Here is an 8,730-nt window from a genome sequence, read left to right as displayed (position 1 = left end):
TACATATTCCTATTCCACTTTTATTTATTTTAGAAAACATAAATTTTGAGGTCTGCAAATTCCCCATCAAATATTAGCAAAACCAAATAGAGAATAGGAATACGTAGCCCCATTTTCTATTCCAAAATAGCTATTCCTATTCCTGCAAGCAAACGGGCCCTTAAAGAATATTATTTTTTGGCTTTTTGTCATAACAAAAATTAAGAATTCAATAAATTTTAATAATTAATAATTTATTAAGTAATAATTGACTAGATAGCTACCCAAACGGTTTACTCACCTACAAATGCCACTTATTATCATTTGTGAATGTCGTCGAGCAAAATAGACAAGGATTCAATATTTTAATCCATATGCATTGTGGCAATCGCTTGCAACTAAAAATTACAATCTCTTGGGTGATTGTAATGTTAGAAAAGTAGATTATATCATTGAAATATTTGATATTTAGCCGATAGGCTACTTATCTGGGGTTCCTTTGCTAGGAAGTGTCCTATTTGGCCCGGCAAATGGTTCTATCTGTGAAATTTTTAGCCAAAAAAATTAATGGATATTTCTACAGCATGTAATAAATGGAGATTTCTATAGCATGACAAGGTTGTTTATTTGCCAAGGCTGCTTGGAGGGAGCATAGCCAGCTGCCCCACTAAGGTGCTACTAGCAAAGACCACCCAACATGCAGAGGAGGGAGGCCATAGAGTAGTGTTATATACCACCATTATGAGGAAGGAATTTTAGAGTGTTTTTATGGCAACTATATTGTTCATGCCTTCTCCCACCACTATTCTACTTATAGATGACCACCCTGGTTGCAGAGGACAGAGGGCATAGAGTTTCTTAACAACAACATGCTACTTCCATGGCTATTAAGCCAAACTAGAGAAGCCCATCCCTAAGATCATAGCTCAAAGCAAGGCTTCTCAATTTAGAAAAGTTGGTTTCTATTGTCTCTAGATCCATAACCTTGTCTTTAACATCGAACATTACATCCCAAATATGCAATCTTTTGAGTTTAGTTGATTTCAGAATCATCTGGTGGAATTTTGACCACATTAGTGTAAAATTGCTAACATCCACTACCTCCAAGCTCTCCATTGTCTCTCCCATTTCAAAATTAACAAGAGTCGCATCCTGAAATTTTAGGTGGGTGATCCCACAATAATGGGTTCCACTTTTTGACCAATTTTGACATTGAAATCAATATTTTTGCAATAAACGTCACATTCAAGTGACTATATCTCCAAAACTATAAATAATTTCAAGATGACATAAACTAGTGATTTTGAGTACTTTGTTCCTACTTTGTAACTATATTTTTTAATTTAAAAAAAAGATAATTTATATCAAATTTTTTTATCTCCTCCGAAAAGTGGTACATAATAAAATTCAATATTTTTAAAGAGTGACAGTCTGTTTGACACACATAACCTTTTTTTTAGAAATGATAATGAAGTAATTCTTTCGACGTTAGATTTGTAACATCAATATCCAAAGGATGCATTTGGTTTGATTTATTTTGGTTGAATATTGTATAGTTTATGAAGTTTTGAAGTGACACAAATTGTAATTCAAACATACGTTCCGTTTGACACAAATAATTTGAAGTCAATTTATCATAAACCTAAATTTTTTTTTTTTGAATAGAAAGGTATATCAATAAGCTAGTTCCTACATATTTTTCTAAAAAAAATTGACCTGATTTACTAATTTTTGCAAGGTGTCGAAGTTGGTTGATGTTCAATCGGTAATGAACCTATAATGAGTTAAACTCATATTTGAAAGTCTTAATGACTAAAATATGTATTACAATTATAGTCATTGGAAAGCTTGCTCTAAGCAGCACATTTTGAGATTTTTTATTTTACAGTAGGAGATCATTCTCCTATAATTATGGGAGTCAAAAGAGCAAAAAAAAAAAAAAGGAAAAAGGATTAAAATTTTCCTAATTTTACGCGTTCGCACGAACATGGCATTCACACAAACATTTTGGGCATGTTCATGCGAACCCATGTTCACACGAATGTATGAGAAAAATAATCCGATAGCCAGAATTTTTATTTAAAGTGTTCACGTGAACATTTATAATAATTTGTGTTCGCATGAACATGCAAAAAGGGAAAAATTATCAAGATCCCAAATGGAAAAGTGGAATTTCAATCGCAAAATCACCATTACTAATATGTTTGCATGAACATATTAACAAGGTGTGTTTGCACGAAAATACCTTATTTAAATTTAACATGTTCACACAAACATACCTTGTTAATATGTTCGCACAAACATAGTTAGCACATCAGGCGAACATATGTAAAATTCTACATGCAAAATTTTCATCATTTCGCAATTTCCTTCATCCCCCAAAAGTGGTACCCAGTATTGTGGGTTCACCCAGGTGTTTTAGATTTCCCTTACCAATGACTTCAAAAAACTCAACTGTAGTCTCCTTCAAATGCAAATGCTCCAAATTATCTGCTTCAAGAATCAATTTGTCTAAGCTTAGTTCTTCTGGATATATACATTCTTCAAGCTAGGATTGCTCAACTCCAAATAACTTGCTACATCTGAAACTATAAGACTAGGGTTCACAATAGAGAGAGATTCAAGCTCCAGGCATATAGTCAACAAAAGCATCAATTCTATGCCAGAAATACTAACACAATGTAAAGATAGAGATTTTAGGCAAGGAAATTTCTGGTAACTAGGCTCCACACCTGATACTATAGTATGCCCTAAAACTAATGTTTCAAGCTTATGTCTTGCACATTTCTCCAAAATACATAAATTGGGTTTTGAATGGACCATATATACCAAACTGTGCAATGTCTCTCTGGTGTACATTAGCCAAGCAATAACAGGGGCTGCTAAGAGTTTAAATGAATCACCCATGCAAATGGACAGATTTTGCAATCTATCTGTTTGAAAAATGGTTTGGGTCATAAGCATCTCAAGACTGCAAGCACTGAGTTCCCTATAAAACAAACCATCTACATAATGAAATGAAAGAGTATGCAGGTGATTTTTTGCTACTTCTCTCCATTTTCTGCATGCAAAGGATGCTCCCACAACATCATGAGCAGAACCAAGACAAGATAGAATTTTCCCAATGATTTCAACAAGAAGCTTATCCATAACCAACATAGAGGGATCTAGACCTTATTTCTGCACATCAAAAGGGCAAGAATTCAGACAAATTTTAAAACCCACCCACACCTACATGTTCCAGCAGAGCTTATTTAAACCCCTAAAGATCATAATTAATATTTTCATTGTAGAATATTGTGGAACAATTTGTTGATGTGTTTCATCCCCAAAAGAATTAAAATTGAGAATTACATTGAAGATGCATCGCAGAGAAAGACCTTCACATATACCATCCTGAAACAGAAAGAATTTGCAGATAAATTTTAGATAATCTTACTTGCATGTTTTATATAGTTTCTATAATAGATTATTTATTTATTTTTAAATTAATGAGAGGCTCACAAGTTACGATTGTGATGACCAAGAGAATTAGGACTAGTTGGGATGCAAACAAGCTCGCCAAATAGAAGCAACTAAATATCATGTGTTTGAGCTACAGAAGGAATATTGTTTAGTATTGAGTGGGTTATAGATCTCAAAGTGATCATTTTGAAGAGTGTTAGGTCAATTAGTCAATTCACTAACTTGCTTGTTTAATGCAAAATTCTCATTCACAGATTTTACAAGTCAAATAAATTATACAATTCTGTTGTTTTGTTGCGAGATCAAACATTTTTTGTGCTTTTTTTTCTGCAGCTCCTCATTGATAGGTGTAAGTGGGATGTATTGGGCTTTCAGTTAGTTAAATTATACAATTTTGTTGTTTTGTTGGGAAATCAAACATTTTTTGTGTTTTTTTGGCTACAACTCCTCATTGATAGGTGTAAGTGCGATGTATTGGGCTTTCAAAAGCCCTAAATCTTGGCTTCAATGTGTTTTCTTACATGTTTGTTTGAATTTCTTAGCTTAATGTATTTCCACGATTGCATAAATTATTTATTGAAATAAAATTTATATAAATGAACTTATTATTGATTAGTAGACTAATTCCTAATATATTGAATGTGTATTGCATTTGTGTGTTGTTTGTAACTATCTCTAAAATATAATTTATTAAAACTTTTCAAACATTGTATGATTACATTATTATTTTTTATTATTTTTTATTTTGGTTGCATAGTATTGTTTGTAAAAAGAATATATTGTAATTTTTTTATTTTATTAGTAATCCTTTTTTTTTTTTGTTAATAACGATATTTTATATTTATTTATTAAAGAATTTCAAAGATACATATATAGGCTAGAAACAATAGCCTTCCCACAAACTTTTTTACAACTTATATCACCTTCATCTAAACATTTATCCTATATACATATTCAACTATTGCCCATTTGATCGGGCTTACACATGCTACACATTACTTTATCAAAATTTATAGGATTTTATATGAAACCCTAAAAAACTCCTACATTCGGTCCTTGTTCGGCTCTGTCCAAAATCTACAAACATTCTTCACTTTCGTCACTCCTTTGCCCACTTTTGCATTGGCAGAGCTATCCTGTGATTATCCTCTACTACCATGAATTCTAAATTTTGTCAGCATGAACCTATCCCCATAGCTTTTTCACTTTTCTTTTGCAAGCTCCTAGCACTCCATTATTTTCTTCAATTTCCTTCTTCGTTCTTGATGAGAAGCTTGCCACCCCAAAACATGACTTTGAAACCCCAAAAATGTGGACCTCATTCCTCTAGTTTTCATCAATGAACAACAAGTGAAAAGAAAAATGTAAAACTTTGGCCACCCTTTTGGTCCATCCCTTTCTTTGAAAATGTGAATCTCCTCCATTAACCCGAGCCACACTGCTCTTATTCTTTCCTTGTCACTCCTTTGCCCACTTTTGCATTGGTGGATCTATCCTTTAATTATCCTCTGCTACCACGAATTCTGAGTTTTGTTAGCATGAAGCTATCCCCATAGCTGTTTCACTTTTCTCTTGCAAGCTCCCAGCCCTCCATTATTTTCTTTGATTTCCTTCTTCGTTCTTGACGAGAGGCTTGCCACCCCAAAACACAACTTCGAAACCCCAAAAATTTGGACCACATTCCTCTAGTTTTCATCAATGAACAACAAGCAAAAAGAAAAACACAAAACTTTGGCCACCCTTTTTGTCCACCCTTTCTTTGAAAATGTGAATCCTCCATCAACCTAAGCCACATGGCTCTTATTTTTTCCTTGTAAGCTTCCTTGTCCACCCCAGTTGGCCACCAAATAAAACCAAATTTTCCTGACACTTCCCCCTCATCTTCATCTACATAGCACTTGTTGTAATTGAAGCCCTTCCCTAGCCATGCCCATTCCAACAAGGAATTAATCCCAACAATCAAATCTTTTGGGAATAGCGGCATCATCACCCATTCCACTTCTTCTTCCAAGAACACCAATTCCAGTCCCCATGCCATCACCATTTTTGCAATATCCACATTAATTTTCCAGTGGTGGGTTGAATTTTGGAACAATTCTCCAACCATTCCCTTCACCACCTGCAAAACACCTTGTGATTGGCATTGAAGCAGTAGTCGCAATCTCTGATTCTGGACCGGGTTGAAAAGCATCTTCTACTATCTGGACGTTTGAAAGGTGAAGGTAGCTTCCATATCTGCTCTCTATATTTTCCTTGCCTGTCATCACTTTTTGTACTCTATCTCATTCACCAACTAAGTCTAATTATTCTTTCCTTTTCTTTTTAGCCTATCTTTTCATTATGTAGGCATTTATTTCAAATCGCCCAAATCTTTCCTCCTTACTCTAATCTGACAATCCTTTTGATTGTATTTTTATTAGGAATTCTTGGAGACATTATATCTATCACATTTTTTATGTAACTAATCTAGATCCACCAAAATGATACACAATTAAGAATTCTAATGTAAAATTTAATGTCAACTTTGAAGTGATAATTTATTTTACTTATACTCTTTTGTCCCCTTTATACAATCCAAGACAGATTAATTTTTGAAAATATTGTGAACAAAGTGAAAGGAGGTTAAAACCTCTTAAGTCTTTAGAACTATGTATCTTTCTAAGTCTTTGGGAGTTTTTCTTTTGTTTAGTCTTTATCCCATTGTAAAAAGTTTATTCCATGATTGCAAGCCAAATTTGGAGAGAAAATTCTTCATACATTTCTTAGATCAATCTCTCTACACTTGTCATGAGAGGAAAGGTATCTCGTTAATAATGATGCACAGACCCCCTTACTTTGATGGAGAAGTGGAATTGTTGATATTATAAGCATGAGTAGAATATTTTACAATCGGCTAATCCTTGGACCTGTTAGGTACAAGTGCTAGTTTAATCTTTAAAACTTGGATTATATCTCCGATGAGAAGGAGGCCTGTTTGGGACGGCTCCAAACAGGGGGCGATTCCCTTCTATAAACAAAGGATGGGGTTATCATGGTTTCCTCACAATTACATAAGAAGAGAGAGAGAGAGAGGGGAGAAGATGGCTGCAATGAAATTGTTCTCATGCGTGCTGCTCATGGTAACAATAACACTGGGCATGGCAGGTATATTATATTATATAGCTCAGCCTCAGCCTCCTCCTTTCTCAATTGATTTAGAGTTTTGAATTGATGGTTTTGATTGTTTATTGTGTAAATGGCTTTGGCAGGTTACATGGCAGAAGCTCAGGCTAGTCAGTGCGATTATCCATGCGCTGACAAATCTGAGTGTTTGAAAGACCAATTCTGTGTGAATTATGGACAGTGTGGTGAAAAGGGGTTGTGCACGACTGATCCCTGCGACAGTGTTGAGTATTGCTATAACGATAGCGATTGTGTCGTTGAAGCTCGCCCAACATGCTGCGAGCCTGGCAGGTGTGGTACATATCCCAACGAGGGATATTGTTGTTAATCTCTCTATGGGACTTATGCTCTCAACAAACTTCTTATTAAGATAAATAATCTGCTTTTATGCTGCTTTGGACATTATTATTATTATTATTATCCTACTTTCATTAGATTGCCATGCCCTCTGGTTGCAATCATGCTTATAAAACTGCTATAATACAATAATTATGTGTGCTGTAACTCTAGAATCTTTGTGCAACACAAAGTCAATATATATTAGATTTGTCAATTATTCTATAAGTTAACTTTATATGCTACTCATTTATAAAATCATCATAATTATAGAATAGATGGTTAGAATATTGTATACGGTATATTATTTTCTTAGAATGAGAATAGATAAAAGGGAGATGATTATGTTTTAATGGGTAGTATCTCATTTTCATAGAATATTTAAATATGGAAAAGAGAAATAGTTACCTTTTATTTGGAGACTCATGTTTTATTATACTAATCATAGATAAGCCATAATTATCTTTTATTATGTGTTACATTGGTTTTTTACAATGATAACAAGTAAGAGAGAAAAAATCAAATTCAAATCTATAGACCCAGTCAAAGTTATGCTAATAAAATTGCTGATTCTTTTATCAAAGTGGATGATGAAATTTAGGCTCTCATAAAGCTAAATAAGTGACAATGATAGGTGAATTAGGAAAATATATAGTATTGAGTAAAATAATGTGTTCTTGTCCATAATTAATTTATATGGTTATCTACAAATAATTTTTAACACATTGGCCCAAACTTACTATTCATTAATATGTCTATAATGATAATGGCTCTCCTATGATCTCTACAAGTATATTAATATCGCCATTTGAGGATCATTCTCTTAAAGAATTGGAACACAATTTGTATGTCAAAATCTTTTCTAATTAATCCTATCTTGATTGTGTTACTAAAATATTTGTTATGAATGAAAGACAATTTTTTTATAGATTCTAGTGGAAAATATTATAACCATTAATTCATCTACGAATTGATTAAATAATTTATTATGTGTTAACCAACTTTAATGGTGCTTGATATAGTGAAGTAGTCATTTACTCTCGACTTAGAGAGTTCCTATTTATGGGAGTGGGAACATGTTTTAGTCTCCCTCTTCATTCAATAAGCATGCAAATAGGAAGATGGAGTAGGTTTTTCTTTCTTTTATTTTAATTTGTCCCAAGATTTAACAATGAAAGATGAATTTGGAACCCAAAAAATTAAGTTAGCTATTGTAAATTCAACCAAAGAAAGTCTAAAAAGATCTTAAATAAGGAGAATACTCTGCCACATATATGCACAAATTCATTTGTGTTTGGTTAATACATGGGACATGAAGAATTTATATATTCATCTCTAAGAGATCTATAATTCTCTTGTAACATTTGACAAAAGTATTTTTATAATATTTTGTATGTGTTTAAATAGACATGTGACAAAGAAGAGGCTAAAATATATGAATACATTCATTTGTTTTATAGTAATTATGAGCACATGTAAAAATACATTAAAATAAGAATATATATTTATATTAACTTCTTGTGCAGTACAAAAAATACATATTTGTAATTTTTTATTAGATGAAAATAGGTTTTGAAGGGGTCTTGAAATCATTTCCAACATTAAAGAGAAAGAAATATCAACAAGGCACATGATCAAAATATCTACAAAGGCAAAGAAAGAACAATTGGCGACCAGGGATGAAAAGCCAACAAAAGGATAGCAAGAAGGAAAAAGCTAGCTGAAAAGAAAAAGAGACAATGGAAATCCTAGGAGGCCAAAGAACTAAGTAAACTTATTAAGCTACTC

At 33.0% G+C, this 8,730-nt stretch overlaps 1 pseudogene; it reads right to left on the bottom strand.

Annotated features, from left to right (window-relative positions):
* Nucleotides 1-876: 876 nt before the first annotated feature.
* On the bottom strand, nt 877-3,129 carry LOC149538567 (F-box/LRR-repeat protein At1g67190-like; annotated as a pseudogene).
* Between the last annotated feature and the right edge of the window lie 5,601 nt (nt 3,130-8,730).

This window comes from Cupressus sempervirens, chromosome 9 (assembly GCF_028749045.1).
Source record: "Cupressus sempervirens isolate cs-2001-9-10 chromosome 9, ASM2874904v1, whole genome shotgun sequence".
In the NCBI taxonomy this organism is placed as follows: domain Eukaryota; kingdom Viridiplantae; phylum Streptophyta; class Pinopsida; order Cupressales; family Cupressaceae; genus Cupressus; species Cupressus sempervirens.
The sequence above is the reverse complement of the archived record's forward strand: the minus strand, read 5'-3'. Positions and strand labels throughout refer to the sequence as shown.